At 26.5% G+C, this 21324-nt stretch overlaps 1 protein-coding gene across 9 annotated transcripts in view; it reads right to left on the bottom strand.

Moving 5' to 3' along the window:
* Positions 1 to 2696: 2696 nt before the first annotated feature.
* The window catches only part of LOC147810102 (uncharacterized), a 49446-nt gene continuing 30818 nt past the window's right edge, over positions 2697 to 21324 (bottom strand). For 2 of the 9 annotated variants that reach the window (XR_015434220.1, XR_015434219.1), the window contains exons 6-7: positions 14173 to 14272; positions 12843 to 13058 (exon numbers count right to left, since the gene is read on the bottom strand). The gene's annotated coding sequence lies outside the window, so the exon portion shown is untranslated. Of the gene's footprint in view, positions 2978 to 9660; positions 9859 to 10582; positions 13663 to 14085; positions 14273 to 17207; positions 17842 to 21324 lie in introns of those variants that run through there. The other 7 variants (XR_015434215.1, XR_015434218.1, XR_015434216.1 and 4 more) reach the window with 6 other exon arrangements.

Consider the following 21324-nt stretch of genomic DNA (forward strand, 5'->3'; position numbering starts at 1 on the left):
AGCTATGTAGTAGCCCGATCCCCGTGTAAAGGTGGTTAAACGGCTAAGACCGCGTGCTAGTGACTTACGCCTTAAGCGAGGGGGAGCGGGTTCGAAACCCAACTGTGGTCAATTAAAAAAAATAGCTTCTTTTGCTTCTCTGCTTCTTCTGCTTTTTTCTTATATTATTTATTTGTGTTTTTCGATATATTAATGGATCCTATATGTAAAAATATTTTTTTTTATTCGGAAAATTTCAAGTAATCCTTAAAAACTGGAAAAATCCAGGAAAATTAGTTTGTTTTTATTATATTATTTTTACTAGCACAGCAGTATGTTGTAGTTCTGGGAGGTAATGTCCCAATAGTTTCGTCAAGGGAGCAGTCCTAAGTTTAGAACAATTAATGTTAATTTTACTTTTTGTATATTTCACAATATCTCGAAAAATTATAAAAAGAATTTGAAACATTTTTGCTCTCAGTTATAAAATTCGTTTATCCAAAAGAAAATTCTATGCAAAATATAACTTATTGTAAATGCTCATTGTTTTATTTAATAATAGTCGAAAAAGTGAACTGCAAGGTAGAAATCTTTTTCAAAATTTAAATTTTCACTAATTGACCGATTTCACTGAAATTTTGCTACTTAAAATTGCATTCCTTAAAATGATGTAAAAAAATTTTCTACTATACAATTCAAAAATTTTAAGACTTATGTTAAATAAAAAGACAAAGATCATTTACTAAAAGATATATTTTGAGTGGAATTAAATTTAAATAAGTGAATTTTACTATTGTGAACAAAAATCTTTCAATTCGTTTAAAAAGTAGTAAAAAAAAATTAACATGAAGGGATTCAAATTTTGGAATTCTCTTCTGTCCAAACTATTGGAACCTTATCTCCAGAGTTCCGGTTGCCCCCAATATCTTGGGGGTCAGACATCTACATCACTAAAAAAAAAGTCGGTTTACTCAGAGAAAGTGAATTTTTGTGTCTGATTTCGTAAAATATTGTTACTGTAAGACTGTCTTTGGAGATTCCTGACCTCATTTCAAATCAACTTAAATAGAGTTGAACCGTTTAATACTCATTATATGAATTAGTTGTGTTTGCTTATGCTTTACTGCTACTTTATAACCTGAATTAATAATGCTTTGTTTTTTTTAATAAAGTGGAAAGTATTCTTTTTTCTTAGAATAAATCAATTATACTTTAAATGGGAATAAAAAGTACATTGAATGCTTAATTTCTGAATCATTTTGATCAATAATAATGTACTTAAGTGTGTACTCCATAAAAGTTAATTTAAAAAAAGAAACTGTTTTTGTGCATCGTTTTCAAAAATGCTGCAAATCAAGTTCCGTTTTTTTTCCTGTCTACTATGGCAGGTAACACAACTTTTTTTTTTATTAGAATTAATTTAAGACAGAAATTAAGATTTGTATACTATTGAATTCGTAATTTTTGTTGAGAAGAATATAATTACATGTATAGAATTGGCATTTAATGTTTAAATTTCATAGTGGGACAAAATCAGTCACTGATCCTAACCAATTTCAAGCATTGATTTGAAATAAATACTGTACTAAAATTTGGATATATGTCCAATTTAATTTTTTTTTATCGATTTTATTAACACACTGTGTTTTTTATCGAATTTATTAACACAGAAACTGTTCGTGTAGAACAGTTTCTGTGTTAATAAATTAATACAATCAATTCAAATATGGTGTTTTATGTTTTTTAAAGTGCTGACCATGCTGTAATTGGTCTTGTACCTGGAAGGTTCTGGGTTCGAATCCCGCTTAGTGCATTGGTGTAATCTATCTGTCCTTTTAAGGGTGACGTTGATCCACCTTAATGGGACCCACAAAACAGAAATAAACAATAGTGCCTGTCACGTGCCATATGTTGCCAAAAGTGGTGGGCATTGAAATAATATTTCTGAAAAATATTAATCTTTGGAATGTCTTGCACAGCATTCAAAGTCATCTTAAAGACTAACAGTTAAAATTGAGTCAGCTACTTTAAAAAAAAAAAATCTTTCTTGCGCTTCAAATTTTATAAATTAGAATGTCTTTAAAGATTAACAGAATATTGTATTTAAAGTTTATAAAATTGTATAATATTTTTATACTCAATTGACTAAATTACATGATAAATTTTATATTATGCCTTTTGAGCTAACAATATGTCTTTTTAAATCTGTTCTGTCTCTTTCTTTTAGTATCTTGCTTTTTTTTATGTGTCACGTTGATGCATTATTTTATATATACGTATATATATATATATAACACGTCGTTGCCGAGGGGAAGGATAAAAACAGGTCTTAGGCAGGGAAAGAGGGCACAATATTTAATTTTTAGAGAGAGAACAATCATCAAAGTGACACAAAATCCTTGCGTTCTTCAATAATAGTTAGTTTCCCAAAACTGTGGCTTTTCTTCAAGTCAAGTGCTAGCTTCTATTGTTCAATACTTATCAGTATTTCAATCAAATGACTTCTACTAACGTACTATTGGACATATTTTCTAAATTTAAGAAGTTTTTAATTGAATACAGTAGCATTAAATTCTAAATTGAAATTTATTTAAATTGAAACAGTTGCAGTGAAATAGTAGTAAGCTTGTATATAAAATGAATTAAGTACCTTGGATATATATTCTATAAAATAGCAGAATATGTATCTTCAAGAAATAATAAATAAATGAGATACATTTTCTTTTGATAATTTTTATTTTTACCTTTTTAATTATTTTTAGTGGTAAGTAAGAGTACAGCATATATGTAAAAAGGACAAAATAGGACACAAAAAAAATCATAAACTTGGATCAGAAAATTTGAAGCATGTCTATTTTTTTTCGTTCTTATACAATAGACAAAGAGTATTGGTAGACAGCTTGACTCTATGATGGTGCAATCACATAAGGTTTATGACAGCTACTAGTGGTAACATCCTGAGAAAAGGAGCAGCTAAAAGTCTTGTCTGCTTATTCAGCTGTAAAATAGAAGCATTTTTCTTGATAAAAAAAATTGAAATCATGTTACCTTAAAGTTCTGCAGTGGGTCAGAATCTAATCTAAGACATAAATTATATTAATATCTGACAACTATGCCAAATAATAAAGAGCTTAATTATTTTTATGAATTTAAAAAATTTACAATTATATCTAATACATATAACAAAATTAATGACTAAATTTTGACTTGTTATGGCACAGAGATATTCTTCAAAGCGAAGGAGTATCTGCATAAATCATAGTAGAAACTTGAAGTCCTGGTAAACATATCTCACAGAAAAGCTTTAAGCAGACAATGCTGTGAGATTATTCTCCGGGACAAATGTAAATCATCAGTAGAACAAACAGTAATGTAAATACTAAAAACAATTTTTTATTAAAAACAAATTATATTAAATATTTAAAGAATAATTCCTTATATTATCGAGGTAAAAGCTAGAAGAGAACAAGTTGCTTCAAATTAGTATTGCACTCAAGATACCTTGTGAAAATTTCAATCGATGGCTAAGTATATAACTAAAAGCACAGCTTTTTAAATTGTAAATCTAAAAATGATTGAAAACATTACTTTGAATCAACTTGAGTAACAGAGTGAAAGAGGGACATTTAACACAAAAGTATACATTTTAAGAGAACATTTTCAATTACCAGAAAAGTGTTATAAGCATGCACACATACAATTACATATATAAGAAAAATACCTACAAATTATTAAACTTCCGACACCTTCAGAGAAGTTTCACTACTCGTTATTAAAAAGCATAATAAACATTATTACAAAGCAGTAATGTTAAATATATCACATTATATATAAGCAGTAACATTCATTCATAGAAATGTTAAATATTTTTTTCTCGGCAAAAGACAGACGAGAACAAGTTGCTTCAATTAGATAACAAGATATCTTGAATTGCAATCAAGATATCTTGTTAAGATTTCAACTGATGGTTGAGTATATAGTTAAAAACACAACTTTTCAAATTGTAAATCTAACTAAGGATTGCATGTATTAGTTTGAATCAACTTGAATTACAGAGTGAAAGAGGATCATTTAACACGGAAGTATATATTTTAAGAGAAAATTTTTAATAACCAGGAAAGTATTATAAGCATGCACACATACAATTATATATATATAAAATAAAAAATGCCCACGATTTATTAAACCTGGCTCATCCAACATCTTCCAGGACTACTTGCGACACCGTCAGAGTAGTTTCACTACACTTTTGGGTGGAAGCGCTACTCCAACTCATACTTTGGGATTTGGTGCATTCGTCAATTAAAAAATCAAAACATACAAAAGGAGTTTAAAAGGGTGTTAATATCTGAAGGCATGTTGACGCAGTTACAGAACATTGGAGCACACATCCACAATTAGGCAATCGCTCTCGTGCTTTGCTAGTCGACCAAAAAGCTTTTATTAACAATAAAAAATTGGCCCACTTCCTCCATGCATGTTTAACTTGTCATGAGGTTGAACTAATTCTCTCAACTCAATCTTCCAGCATTCAGGTGTTCACTCAAGTATTATAGTTATAATGGGTTTTGCAAAAATGAATTTTTGAATCACATAGTTACAGTCTAGTAAAAGAAGTAAAAACTAAAGGAAGATAGTTCTCATTGTTACATTTTAAGTTATGTCTAAGTGTTGATAGGTTACTGGGTTACAAAGTTACATTGAGAGTTAATATTTGCATATAATAAATTTAAAAATAATTCACACTTTAACTTAAAAAATAATAAGTTTAAAACAAATAAAGACTATATACTGTTGAATGATAATCAGCTGAAATTCAAATTTTTGTATCTATACTATAAGTATAAAAAAAAATAAAGGAAAAAAAAACAACTCTATACAGTTGAACGTAAGTAAGCTAAAATTCAAATTTTTGCACCTATACTAAACCACTTTACGAGTAGCAAAACAACTGTAGTCCCTACTTTTTTTTTCATAGTTTGTACAGTGAGTAGTGCAATATAAAAGAAATTAAATTGTAGTGATTCCTGACAACTACTTTTAATGTAAGTTTAGTAAAGAAATAAGATTACTTTAATTTTTCTTTAATACTTTAACAATGTAAGGAATAATAAGCTTAAAAAAATTAAAGACTATATACAGTTGAACATAAATAAGCTAAAATTCAAATTTTTACACCTATACTAAACCACTTTACAAGTAGCAAAACATCAGTAGTCCCTACTTTTTTTTCACAGTTTGTATAGCTAGTAGTGCAATAGAAAATGAAGTAAATTGTAGTGATTCTTGACAACCAATTTTAACGTTAGTTTAGTAAAGAATTAAGTAAAAAGAATTAAGTAAATGAGTAAAAAATGTTTTGTATGAAACTGGCTCATATAAAATAATTTCTCTTGCTAAAATAAGTCAATTTTTTAATCAAAATAATTTTAAACACAGGTGTTATCTAAGTTTTCCAACAAAGCTTGTCTCCTAAAAGTAGTCACTCCATTTCAAAAGTGGCTTATAGTCACTACTGTAGTCATCTTTCTGATAAACGTTTTTATCAGGAAAAGAATAAAGTTTTAAACTTCAAAATTAATATATTCGTCACAAACTTGAATTTTATACAATGATATTAAAAATATGGAATAAATCCCTACACAGGTAATCAAGGAACTGAAAACAAATTCGTTAATTTTTTGTTTTGTTTGCAAGATTCTCTCAATTTTATAAATTGAGAGATTTTACAATATTTATTAGAAACTGATTTAGAGATGTTTTATAAAGGAGTCTCTCATATATTTCTCCCATTTGCCTGTTTGCTTTCTAAAAATAAAATAAAGATGAAAAATAAACTGCAGATGCTAATAAATTTTTCTCATCAACACATAAAAGATTATATACATTGAGTATTTTTAGTAAGTATTTTTAAACTAACTACTTTACTTTACTAAGTATTTTTGAAGACTGTGGGAAACCTCTTGAACTATTAAAAATTGTACTTCGGTTTATTAATTTTGAATGTAAACTAACACTAATTATTATTTTTTTAACAAAGTTATTTCTGGACGATCCCTCAGTTAACCATTTTCAAATATTGTTATAAACTCCTTGATTCTTCTGCTTTTGATCATTAAAAATAGAAAATATGAAGAAAAATAAATTGATCTAAATTATTTTTATTTAAATGTAATATTTCATTATGAGGATGCCATACCGCAGAAGAAAATGTTCATTGCAAATTATTTTTCTCCTTCAGTACTTATTTAAAATTTAAGCGAAATAAAAAGTTCAGGCAAACCAAAAGTTTGTATTTCATTATGAGGATGCCATACCAAATGCTCAAAATATTAAAATGCGAAGAAATTATTAGAAGAAAACTGCTCCGTTGTATAATCCCAAGTTATCATCTCATAACTTATTTTATTTGCATATTTTGAATTTTTCTGCTCAGTAATTGAATATTTAAGGCTTATTCTATGTTTGTCTGAACTCACTTTTTCTACACTTTATGTAATGTAGGAGAAAGAGAAATTCGACACTTCTGATTTCTTGTTTGCTTCGCCGTGTCATTGCCAGCTTGAGCAATTAATTAGCTTTAGGACAGATTTCATTGGACTTTTAAGAAACAACTGAGGTTTCAGAGTACCAAATTGCTTGTATCTGTACTCTAGGCCAGGAGGTGCGACAAACACAGTTCTATCGTTCACATGAGATTCGTCAATTTCTAAAAACTTCATGTCACTAACAAAGGAGTCTATTTTCTCTGTACATTCATCAAAGAATGCTAAGCTTGCATACTTGTCGGTAACAAAAGAATGTTCCTCAATAAATCGAATTTACATTTGAGTCATGGAAAAAAATCTGTTATACACTTTGTTCTAACTTCTTAAAAAACCTAAAAGACAGGAACCATCAGACTTAATATAAGTAGTCAAACTTACATATGGGGACCCAGTTTCAAATATAACAATTAAGCAAAATATCCTTTTTTTCTCCTCTCTCACTGATCCACAGAATAAAAACAACAAAAAATGAAGACATTCATTTAGCATAAATTTTCATGGTACCCACTTTTACACTGTGGTTTGCTGTTTTCAGAGAGTAAAGTAAGATGGCAAGCTAAAAGTAAGAATTCAGACCAATTATTAGAAAACTACACTCCTCCTTGTAAAAAATCAACCCTTCAAATTTTTGAGCCATTTCAAACACCCTGTTAAATGACACTAAGGGGTTTTATATTAAACCAGATGTAAAATATGATTTAATTCTGAAACTGATTAGCTGCTATACTACTAATCCTTCAACTGATTCTCTTTATATTTACATTAAGTAACATATGAGAAAACTTGCATTCCTTGCATGAAAATAAAGGGGGTGTCAGCAGTTAATTGGTTAAAAAAAATACTGCAACATTTTAAAATTCAAAACATATATATTTAAAAACTTTTAAAAAATGCAAAAAAATGAACATTTAATTGACTGTAGAGTTTGAGGATAAGGGAGATTAAATTGGCTTTACTATACCAAAGGTAAATGACATAACAAACTCAAAATAGTAAGTGCTGATTCAGTATTGCAAATGATGTCTGGCAAAAATAAAAAAAATGTAAGAAAACAAAAAAAAAAATTACTAAGTTAACTCCTATTCAAGAATTCTGTTTATCTGAAGAAATGAGAAAGAGAAAGAAGAAGTTTAAAAGCAAATTATTTACGGAATAACAAAATCTGTGATATTTAGTTAAAATATTGATGTCCTCTTAATTAATCACAAAAATATGTATAGAAAATATTTTCTTGATTGAATCAAAAAAGTGAACAGCAAATTCATGTTATTTGAACATTAATGTATATAGGGGTAGAAATTAAGAAGATTTAGTCACTAGTCCAAAGGACTAATAACTAAAAGAACAGAAATAATACTAAAACAATTAACATTGATTGCTAGTTTAGAAACACTGACTATTTATTTTATAGTGGTCCAAGTCATATTTAAGTCACCACTAATTTTGTGCCCTATATATATCTATACACACAAATTGAAACCTGTTAATGAAGTTCCCTTTTAAAAAGCTTTAAATTACCATTTAGACTTCTATTTCCACAATGCTAAATTAATAATTTCAAAAAGTTTTGTTTTCAACTGTTAAGAAGATTGCAATTTTCTTTTCAAAGCATGGAAAATCAATCAAAGAAAATAGACTTAAGTTTTTAGAAATGAAATTCAGCATGGCAAAAATCTATGGATTCTGGGAGAAAAAGTTTTAGGTTGTCTTAAATGTGTGGTCACTTTTTCATTGACCTTCACTTAATTCAGGAAAACATGTGTTATGAAAAGTGTAGAGAGAATAAGCCATCAGAATAGTTCGTCAAGTAAGCAGGGGTATTGTATGAGCAGAACGTGAAGAAATAAGTAGAAAGGAAATGTTACAGAAATTCTTAGTTCATTTGATGTTATAAAAGGTTTAGAAAGATACTAAAAACTTGGACAGTTTTCCACAATATATTGCTTAGGAAAAGAAGAAACAATAAATTCTACTTGATTTCTTTTAGAAGAGACACTTAAGTACATATTTCCTTCATGGATGTTTAAGTCTGTAATATGTACATCAAATTTTATTAACTCAATATGAGTAAGATATTATAACTTTGCTCTACTCATTTAAAAGCTGTTCCTTTCCCATGAAAAACTTGTTTAACAGGTTTCACTGTTATAAAGATAAAAAGCAACAAACTGCTGACTCATTTTAGCTGTAATGTTAAAAAAGACTAGAACTAGAACTACATAAGCATAAAATTGTCAAATTATTATTCGAAAAAAATTCCTATGCATATTACATATTTTAAATGAAAATTACATGCAGTTACATAAACACAACAAAAAAAGGAATAACAGGAAAAATTTAAATTTAAAGCTCAATTAGCAAACTCTAAAGTTTACTTGTTCTTCAGGAGGTGTTACTGCTGTTGTTTTGCAGCTTCAATTTCTACACAAAGTCAAATATAGCACAACGAGTAAAGGAACAAAAGAAAAGAGGAAAGAAAGAATTGCGCCAACACAAATTATAAAGAAAATATACATATAGATCAGAAATGACTGAAGGTTGAAAATTTATATTTAGGACGTAGTTAAATAATTAGCAAGTTGTTTAAAGTAATAATTATCCCTTAAAAGAAAGATAAAAAACACTATAAGATTATATTAAGTGATGATGAACTTAAAACTTTTGGATGAATCCTATACTTTTTAAAACATTTTATTTTATACTTATTTTATAGTTTTTTAGCAAATTAGCAATCTTTAAATCCCCATAGTGTAGGACATGACATAAACTGCTTGGTTTCAAATGCAAAACCTACCAAGCAATGACAATTCTATTTTGAGAAAGAGAGATAAGCCTAAAGGAATACTTTCTCAAGTTTTAAAGCATGTTGTCACACTTCTTTATTCTTTCCTTTCATTTTGGTTCAAATAAATTTGTGAATTCTGCAAATTTAATTTTGCTTTAACTAGAATAGAAACATCTGTATTCTTCACAATTATATCCTTAATTTGCTATAACAAGAAAAAAGGACATTTTTGAAAAAAGCAAACAAAATGAATAAAGCATAGATGAATTTGATTGACAACATTTTTATGTATTATTCCTTTATTTTTAAATGCGAAAAGTTATTAATTTTAAGAGAAAGTTCTTTTTATATATATATAATTTATAAAAAAGTACATTTAAAGTAAGAAAAGTTTATTTAATAAAGTTTTCTTTGAATATTATCACAGGCTTAATTAGCTTCAAAAATTAAAATGATTGTTAAATATATAAGTCAGCAATATTTTCTTTTATAAAAAATTTGCATACTTTTGCTTTAAGAAAAATACTTGTGAAGCATTTTGGGTTCCTACACTATTTTGAGAAAACTATATCCTGACTTTTGCAGGTTTTTCCTGACCTTTTACAATAAAATTCCTGACCTGCCGTTTCCCACTCCAACAAAACTTTTAACATTGCAGTTACAATTAGTAATAATATGCTACTTAGTCATAAGTATCATAGATTGAATAGGATAAACACTTATATATTAAAGTGGAATTGCGTAATAGCACTTTATATCCCAAATTATATTTTCAGAAAACTTGTGAAACATATTTTTAATTATCATGATTAGATTAAACTTTTAGTGTGTTTTTGTAGTTAGATACGAAAACTATTCAAATAAAAAGATTAAGAAAATCTGTTGGATTATGGAAATATTATATTATTTAATGTTAAGTGGAACCAAATGCAGGAGTGTCGTCAGGATATAAAGGGTTAATCAAATCTGCGAGATATGTATCAGTATCCTCTAATAATATTTAATTTTAAAACATACTAGAACATTTGTTACATTAAAATATTAATTTGTAAAAATCACAATTTTACTTAAAACTGACGTTTCTCTTAAAAGATAATATTGAAATATAAAGGGGAAAAAAGTCAAGAAAAGTTAATTATATACAAATAAAAATTCATATAGAAAAATTATGCAACTTGTGAGAAAAATAAAATCATAAATATCTTTGTTTTTTCAGTATTTCTAAATTTATTTCTGTAATACTGTAAGCTTCCGGAGAAACTCAGGGGCTCCTATGTTATATGATATTTCTCACCATATTTTGTTCTTTGACAATTTCTGAATCAAGAACATCCAGTTCTGTTGCAGCAGTTTTCGTCAATTTAGATTTTCTTAATTTCAAATCATCTATCTTTTCTTTTATTCGTTTTCTAGAAATTTCAGCTTTTTTATTCCTTTTTTTTCCCGGCTTCTAATGAATGTCTTGTTCTAGACCCTTTTACAGCATCTAGCATTTTTTCATTAATGTTTTTATTCCTTCTTTCCTAATGTCTCATTTTTTAGTCCATTTATAAATGAAACATAATCCTACACACGCCTTTGTGAAATAATAGAGTCTTCATTGAGGTTTTCAACCAATAAGCTTTTATTGATTGAAAACCCTTCTTCGACTGTTGCGTTACCATGAGAACAATTTTTATAACCTCCCACAAATTTTCACATTTTTTTTCTCCATTCAAATATTTCGAAAAAAATTATCTAATCACTTTTGCTGTGGATTAAACCCTAAGAAACTCGTTTGCTCTTCTTTTTTTTTTTTGGCAGCATCACAAAACAGTAAAAAATCTTTTTTTGATTTTTCTGCTGTTGTTTCAGCTACTATTGTCTGTAAACCAGTTATTCACATAAAGAGCAATAAACCTAGCAACATTATCAAAAATCCCTTATCATTGGATAAACAGGAGGAAAATTGCTAACAGGACAGGTTCTACCAGGGAAAGAGGAATGTTATTATGAGGAAATTACATATTTCGAATTACAGAATTTTTCCTTGAAACTTTATTTTTGTCAGTCAGTCTTTGAATGAACTATAGTTTTTTTTTCATTTTCCTAACTTTATGAATATGTAAGAAAAATCCTGACTTTTTAGCTTAATTTTAGAATAGCCTGACATTTGCAGGTTTTCCTGACCATGCAGGAACCCTGATTTTACCAAACCTCAGTATTTTTCACCAAAAATCACATTAAAATAAAATAAAGAAATTTCAGCAACAGCACTGAAAAAAAAAGTTCTATCTTGATGAAATCAAAGTAGACCTGATACATGCATAAACACATTTTTGCCCTTTTGATATGAAAATATACAGTAAACACACTAATATTTCTAAATTTAAACTGACAAAACTCACTTTTTAAAAATAAAATATTTCAATGGAAAGAACTATTCATCACTATTGTATGTCCTGGTGCATAAGTAAACTTTTCAAATTCCAAAAATTTTACAAAAATCAGGGGGTTTGACTTATACATTGGTACAGTTCATTCAACAGGAGTTGACACTTGGCTCCGCCTCCATTACGCGGTTTTCCAACGATACTATTTTGCTATTTTTTGGGAAAAGGATGTTAACAAACCTGAAGAAGGTTGCTATTTGGTAATTGTATGAGAAAAATATTTATTTTGCAATCTTTATGTGTATTTTTTTAACATTAAATATTTTAAATATTTCATAAATATGATGATATTTCTCTCTTTTGAGTGAAAAGATAGTCCTTTTTGAGACATTTTGCTGGGAAAACAGCAGTTTTTCATTTAGCCTGAGTAATGAAAGGTTTAATAGCGGACGATAAAGAGAAGTAAGTGAGTGAAAAAGAATTCACTGTTCGCGTTTGGCGCGCATTAAGGGTTGTCTCCTTTTTAACAGCGATAATGTTTCTCCTATCCTGTGCTAAAATTAACTCTGCACCCGAGTAGGTGGAGCCAAGTGCCAACTCTTGGTGAACCAATTATAGTAAAGTTGGGCATTCGTTGAATGTGAAATATTCATGCATTATAAACTATAAGATATGTATGAATAACTCAGTATCAATTTACTCCTTTCAAAAACTATTTTTACTATGTTATATAGAATTAATTCTGAATTATCTCTCATATTTTCTTTACATATATTGGTTTTTTTTAAAAACAATTCCTTAAAATACGTTCTGAAAAATTAAGATTAAGAAAAGTTATATATTTCAAAAAATATAACACAATGGAAACGTTTAAGACATACCATTAAGCTACAAATTTAAAGATTTCAGATCATCTGTCAGATTCAATACAATTAACAGTGTCTTTATTCGGATCTCACATTTAAAACTTCATCTGCTGAGTCTTACAGAAAATAATTTTAATCCTCATCCAAAAAATTTGTATTTCCACATTTTTAAAAAGACTTCACAATAACAATTGAATTTATATTTTGGAGATGGTCTCAAACATCATCTTTACTTAAGGGTAAACGTATCATATTCAGAGAGATTTAACAATTCTATTTATTTATATTCTAATTTTAGAAATTTTCCTATTTGGTTTACATAGTGGTTGACTTATACACCTGACATACCAGAAATTTGATATGTTGTAATCAAAAATTGGGTTGACTTTAATCACAGGATATACAATAATTCATCTATTTAAGATTATTCATAGTAAACAGTAAAGTAAACTGAATTTAAAAAAAACAAAAAAAACAATAGAAGTCATAATATTTATATCCAGTAAACCTGTTTTAAAAGAAGGAATAGAAACAGACAATATGATTTTAATTTTTAAACACTTACAATTTTTTTTATTTACACAGGGTATTTGCGACATTTTAGATTTTCAATTCATGGCTTTCAGTGACAAATTCCAAGAATTTTTCATGACTTAAGGGAAATTACTATTTCCTCCGAAAAAAAAAAACAATAAATTTAAAAAAAACCTTACAATAACATTAATTGAAATGATAGATAAAACCAAAACTGTTATACTTTGCATCTTCATATTTATAGATTTTAAATTTAAAAAAACAGAGTAATGAAAGAGTTAAAGCAATAAAATAGCTGAAAAATACAGAAATGCAAATAATTTTGTCTTTTTTTCCGCAGAATTATATTCTATAGATACTTTTATTGTTTATCCGAAATGAAATAAATACTTCTGATTTTTCTGTTCTCATTTCAGAATAAAAACAGTTTGTCAATTACTGGCTTGTTTCAGCTGGAATTTTAAATTGATAAAATAAAAAATTCTGAAATCACAGAAGTTTAAAAGATAATTCACTCTATAAATGATGTTTTTTCTTTCATTTTTTGAAAGATTATTTAAGATTAATTTTTTAAATAACTTTAAGTAAGCAAAATAATATTAAAAAACTCTTAAAAATTAAATGGTAATGTCCTGAAATGATGAATATTTATCAACTAAAATTAAAAAATGAAAAAGAAAAAAGACAGTTTATTTCAAGTCGCATTGAAAGAAAAATTAAAGGACCATTAAAATGAATATTAGAGGCATAAATTAAAACCTTAGCATTTAATTACACACGCTAAACTATGAAATAAATAGATTTAAACAATATTTTAAATTTTTTTTAAAAAAAAGTTGAGTTAAGAGTAGAGCTTCAAATATTGGCCATATTGCATCAAATGTAAACAATATTATCTGCTTCAGATAAACTGATAAAAGTTTGCTATTAACTAAGTCTAGAGCGAAGGAAAAAAAAAGGGGGAACTCGGGTACATTAGAGACAATCTCTAAGAGGATAACCAAAACTAATGAGAACAAATTTGTGAGTGGATTTTAAATAATAAGCTAATTTAGAGTAAATTATAAAGAAAAGAGTAATATATTTACCTAAAATGAGTAATTCGGTTTTCAAGAAGTATTCGTAATTGTACCTCAATATTGGCAAAAATATCACTTTTCAACAGTCACAGTTCCAATACCGTCTGGCCTTAGGTAGAAACTAATTTTTACTTTTTTAGTATATTATTTTCATAAAACACATATAATATTACAATAAAATTAGTATACTAAATTATTTATAATATACATAAACTTGTTCTTAGCATTGATACAATCTTTATAATAAGCTATGAAGTTTATTTAAAAAGGTTTTTAACTTACACTTTACACATTAACTTTACATTTCAATCAAAAAAATTAATTAAAAAAAATATTGTTTCTTAGAAATTTTTATCAAGCATCATTCATATAAAGTAAATGAAACATAAAAAAAATTGGATAATTAGAAATGATTAAAACAAGAATGCAGTTTGAATAAATAAAAGTATTAGATCTCTAATATCTAATTTATGCATTCATGTCACACTGCTTCATACAATTTAAGCCTTTTAAAATAATTTAAGTATGTTTTGACATTATTTTAGACACTGAACAAACCATCCAAATGTAATGCATAAGTAGAAAAACTGACTTTTACAATATAAGAATGATTTTCATTTTTATGTAAAGTTTTGAATGATAATGCAAATTTTAAATTAAATTGAAAATTGCACTAATATGAATGTAAATTATTTCTCTTTCTTGAGATGATTTTCTTTTTTTACCACCGATTTCTAAATCAGTTTTCAATATTTAATAAATAAGAACAATAAAACTTGGTTGCAAAAAGGAAGTTTAATTAGTTGAACCACTTTTCAAAGGAACTTAGTTAAACTTATTACAAAAAATTCACCTTACTGTAAGTTACAACGCAATTGTTTTCTACCACTAACTTATAACTTATTTAAAACATTTTATTTTACAAAAATCTCAGTAACATTAAAAGCCATAATCCTTGAAAAAATAAATATGAAAGTTGCGGATATTTCACTTCATTATTTGTTTTTAGCTAAATATAATCAATGAAATAACTTCATTTAGCTTAAAAATAATTTTGTATTTGTGGAAAAAAAATTCACCTTAGACAATTAACATTTAATTTTTTTATTATTGAATTTTTTAAAAAAAGTTATTACAAAAGTGGTTAAAAAAAACATAGCAGGATCTTCAACAACTTATTATATGCTACTATTCTAATAAACCAACATTTTGTCCACATTTTTTAAATACTCTAAGCAAATCCATGCTTTAATATCAAACAAATATAATTTCATTTAAGTTAATTTCATTATGTCAAAATTATCATAAGATTAAGATAATAAATAATCCCAGTAAGCTCACACCTCACGGCAAACGTAAGGCTGTAAGCTGGCATTTTCGGAACGTTAACCGCAAAAGGCAAACACAATGGTCCGTTACCGTTTGTTTTGAGGTATTATCGGAAGCGGCGGTATAACTCGTCATTTATATAGGCCCGGAAAATAAAAGTGCTGTTTGGCCGTTTGAACTTAATTAGTAACAGGACCTTCATATGTATACCATAAATTAATTGTAAGGTTACAATGAATTATTTTATTAATAATGAATAAGTGTAGAGTTGGTAAAAAAATTTGTCATTAACTCGAAAAGATGAAGAAAGAAAATAAATAATTAAGAAAATAAGCAAAGAATAAAATATTAAGCATATTTTATCGATTTTCTTTTTTTCCTATCTTTTAGCATGAAGAGGCCCGAAAACTAAAAGTGTCATTTGGCCTTCTACTATTAATTGGTTACAAGACCTTCATTTAATGCCATTATTAATTTTAAGTAACAATGAATAGATTGGTTAATAATGAGAAAGTGTAGAGTTGGTATAAAATTTTTTTATTAACTCGAAAATTTGAAAAACAATAGAAGAGTAAAATCCATAAAATATTTAGCATATTACGATTAAAAAAATGCACTTTCATTATTCTTTAAAAATTGCAGAAATTTTACATAAAACATTAAAAAGTTAGTATTTTATTAATTTGCTATAACCTAAATATGAATTCTGGAATTACTTATTAAATACTTTTAAAAAGTAATTTGATTAAAAATTCGATTTGAAATTAAATATTTTAAAATTTTTAAATAAATATTTATAAGAATTTTTTATTCTAAAAAGCATTTCTCGAAGTATAATATTTAAATTCGTTTATATTCTTTGTTTTGAAGTAAATATTTTTGATGAAATTTAATACTATTTCTCTTAAAAATAAAATTATTATAACTTATAACTAGAACAATTCTTAAATTTATTGAAAAATGTTTTTATTTTAATTGCTTATCATAAAATGTTTAATTTGTTGCATTAAGCACATGTTTTAAAATAAAGACTTTTCTTTTATTAGATAAAAGATATATTTATTTTTAATGTTACATGATTCCTAAAAATTTTTTATTTTAATAATAGATGGTAAAAACATGTAGTTAAAAAAATTTCATATAATAGCAGGAAAAAGCTAAAGGTCCGTTCTTGTTTGCATTACGGCATTTTAGGAAGAAGCCTGAAATGAGCTACTATAACTATTTATAACTATATACATATATAATTACCTTTCTTTAAGCCTTCTTTAAAAGTAAAATTAATATGCAATTCAGAAATGATGAAGACATTCAGAAATAATGAATATATTTACAGATAAACAGAAAAAGTACTTTAAATTGCTGAAATCCTCCTTTTAATCATACATTTTTTTAGTTCAAAGTAACGATTTTTTATGAAATATACTTTTTTATTTTATTAATTTGCAAACTTTAATTACAATTTAAGTATTATGTTATAATAAATGTTAAAATAGGACATTTTTAATTTATATAAATTGTTTTCATCTATTTAAATGTTCAATATTTAATGTTTATTTTTACTTAAAATCTCAGTTTAATTACTTACTTTTTAAAAACAGGATTCAAAAAGGGTTTTAAGAGTTTTGCATAAATAGTGTTTAAATTTTTTGAATTTTTAGAACAAACTCTAGTATAATAAACTCAATAATATTTTGTTCAAAAAATTTTGGGGCAATATTTGAAAATAGTAATTGTTAAAGAAATTCTGTTTTTAAAAATTCGTTTTTAAACAATACAAAAATATTTGGAATTTTTATTAATTGAATTTCAAAATATTGGACAATTTACAATAAAATGATTTTATTTTAAATTTTAGTACAGAATATAAATGAAAATCAAAATTATACTTTAAAAATGCTCAACATATTTATTTTTCATTTACATGGCAAAAATATTTTTTGACGTAGCATCATATTTATATTTAAAATAGTTAAAAAAAAAACTTAAATAAAATCTTTCAAATGTCATATAGAGAGGAAGCTGTTTATTATTTTATTATATTAATCATAATTATACTTTCAAAATGCTCAACATATTTCTTTTTCATTTACATAGCAAGAATATTTTTCCATGTAGCATCATATTTATATTTAAAATAATAATAAAATAAAAAAATCTTTTAAATGCCATATAAAGAGGGTGCTGTTTATTATTTTAGACGTGTTTTCAAAAGCTTCCGATAGATGGCAGGGAAATTATTTTTCTAGCTTTCACATCATATACCTCCTCAGCAAAGGGAGGGAGAAAGAGGGCTTTATTTTCTTCAGAATTCGAAAAGATTAGAACAGTCAGTTTCATATCAAATCGCTAAAAATCAAGATAAGAACAACAGTATCAAAGATTATTTTCTTTTAAAATATTATGGCAAAACAACAGTATAAAAGAAAATGGAAATCCCTTTCCATAAAATAGCATGGCTTAGTGATGGTTAATAAAATTAATTTCAGCTAACTAAAGTTCTTTTCATGTCTCTTTTCAGTCATAGATGACTTAATACTGTCAATAATACTCTAAATAAAACCTATTTTATACTTAATATGTTATTTTTTAAAATGTAATGTTATTTTTATTAAATTAAATTTGAAAAAAAAAAATCGTGCCTTCATTTTTTTAAGTATTCTTATTCTTTGCGAGTGGATAGTTTGTTTAATTTTTTCCTATGAAGAGGAAAAATACTAATTGAGCTCTAAAATCAAAAATTCTTTCTTTTTTTAATTGAAACTATAGAATTATGTAAAGGAACATTACGTTTTATGGGGACAGCTAATCCGTGCTATCCAGTATGACAAATCTTACATTAACAAATTAAAATATTATAGAACAAATAAATAAAGTTTTATTTTAATTAATTATAAACTCTTTTTTTATTTAAAAAAAATTAATAAAGAAATTTGATTTTTAATACTTTAAACTTTTGTGAATAAACCCTTTTTATAAGTAACCCTTTCTAGTTCAAACGAAAATTACTTTTAAAATGAATGTTGTTTTTCTTATGGTACTTGATATTTATCTGGTAAGAGATTGAGTGTTACATATGAAAGCATCAAAAAATGAGCTGCGAGTTAAGTAAATTTTTCCATGATCTTGGGATAAATAGAGCAATTTCAGTAAATCTACTTTTTTTTTATAATATTCTGTATTGTATTATACCATTCTTTTTAAATAGAATTTCTTTAAAAAAAGAACTCTATAACTCGAAAAGAAATCTATGACTAAAATAAAAAAAGGTAAAATAGTTTGAAAATCAATTACTTAATTTATGGTGAGCTTCTTAAACATTCCTGAGGAAATATATAATAATTGTACCAAGTATAATCATATTTTTTTTACTAACCCCAAGTTGTATTGAAAATACTGTTATATAAAACTGTTATGTGTTATATGAAAGTACTGCTTCCCTCATGATGTTCTGATGATTTTTTTGCCTGCTCTTCTCTTTTTTCTTTTTCTAATCTACAGTAAAATTTTCACTAACGTTTCCTTGACTTATCACTATTTTAAGAAATATTCTCTTTTATGAAAATCTTAACTAAAATATATTAATACGCTTTCAAAACTCAATATCCTATCATTTATTACAGGGCTGTAAGCAAGGAATAGAATATGGCGGGGGGCGTAAACAACTCCCGAAAAGAAAATAATTGACAAAAAATAATTTCCCTTGCAAAATAAGAAATTTTCCCTATTCTTGAAATAGTAAATTTTTTCCCTATGAGTTTTTAATAAACATTTCAATCCTTACTATAAAAATAATCTTAAATACTTATGAGAGAACGTTGTCTTACAATATTTTCCTTTTATTGATTAATAAAAAAGGTTTGACAGAAGATGCAAAGCAAATATTTTGCATGTAATGATTTACCTATGGAAAAAAAATTATTTATGAGTATAACGTTATAAATTGAAGATAAATGCAAGATAAGTTAATTACGAATTCGTAATTATTAAGAAATGCGATATTATATACTACAAATTTAAATACCTTCCGAAAGAAAATTCTGTCTACAGCTTGATATATAATATTTTAAAATGTATGAACGAATGATGAAAGTACAAAATTATTGACGAAAGATCCGATACTTCTTATCTTGCTGTTGAAAATTTCTTAAATTATATATTTTTTGCAATAAAACACAAGTTTCAAGTGAGAAAAAATCCAAACAGCATGCTTCTCAAAGACAAGGTGTGGGGTTTTGTAGGGTTGCTTTGCTTTTGATTCTCTAGAATCTCGCCAAGAAACATTTACACGGGTGTCTGTAAACTGATCGGCGTGACTTTTGAAAAGAGAATGAGAGGTGGTCTTCGTAGGGAACCCCCCACCCCGGGCTTGACCTTCAAACCTTAAGCTTTCACTATCCATATCAAGCAGAGAAGAAAGTTATAACTCATATGTTGCGATAGCATAAAATGTGTCATTCGGAAAATATTTAATATAAAAATAAGCAACTTCATTTACCAATTAAAGAGCAAAATAGTTTTTTTTTAAACTAGAATTATTTCATTTTAAAAAATTTTATTTAAAATTCAATTTTTTTAATAGCAAATTAGACTAAAATAAACATTAAAATTTTCTCCCTTTCAATTTTGCTTTATAGTTAAATTTATCATATAATTTAATTCAAGACTTACATAGCACTCTAATTAAAGCAGAAAATTGTACAAGAGTCATAGCATAGTTTAAAAAAAGATATCAATTTTTTCTGCTACTAAATCAATTTAATATTCAAATCAAAAGACATTTAAAAAAATTACTCATTTCCCATTAACTATTGAATAATGAAAGAAACATAACTTGCAGTGGCAACTCAAAATAATAAACACACAATTAATCATTTTCAATGCTGATTTGGAAAAAATGTTTCCTATGCATGCATTAAAAAGATTTCTTGCAACTAATATTTTGGGGGAGTTAACAACTATAAGTATGTGTAAAATGTTTTAAATCTCTGGAGTTAGTGGAAGAACCCTGTTTGAAATATAAAAAGAACGTTAAGAGTACCGAAATTTCGACTTTTATCGAGTTGAAATATTAGTAGAGTTACCAATTTATAGTTGAAGATACAGAATCTCAATATTTCAGAAATGGCATAATTGTTTAGATGAAATAAAATTATTTTGTAATTAGGACTTATTAGGGGAGAACTTTAAATCATGAACAGGTGAAAAATAAAGCGGTATTTCTTGCTGCCTGTAAATGACAATTTTCATGCTACAAAAGAAAATCATTTTCATACCTTCCTTTTAATTAGTAGAACTCTTTTAAAATTAGTCAAGTAGAATTCTGATAATAATAATTAATGCTAATAATAACTTTTTCAAAAACACGCCTTAATAGATAAATTACACATTATGCACATATTTCACTAATAAAATGATTTTTAGATTGTGACATGATTTATACCTTAACTGCAGCAAATGATTTGCCTACAGTTCATCAGCCTCCACAGTCCGACTTTCGAAATGGTTCTAAATGTGTATCATACACTCACAAATAATAGTTTTTCGTCATAGACTATTTGTAAGCATCCTTTTGTTTTTCTACTGGGAGGCTCCATTACCTGTTCGTTTCGCTTATCAGCCCCAGTAGTTGCTTGTCATTCATGATTGTAGATTAAAAGAGGAGGACGGTTTATGTCCCCCTTTCTTTTATAAAATTACTATTGTATTGCCATTAGTTGTATTTTGAAGATTACTTAGTTTAGCAAATAAAAACAAGGAAAAAATCGGTTCTCACAGAGAGTTATTACACAATAAAGATGCAGTTTCTGCCCGTGTACAAATTTTTTTTCT

The sequence above is a fragment of the Parasteatoda tepidariorum genome, chromosome 5, assembly GCF_982258835.1.
Source record: "Parasteatoda tepidariorum strain Cologne lab strain chromosome 5, Ptep-v5.0, whole genome shotgun sequence".
NCBI lineage: Eukaryota > Metazoa > Arthropoda > Arachnida > Araneae > Theridiidae > Parasteatoda > Parasteatoda tepidariorum.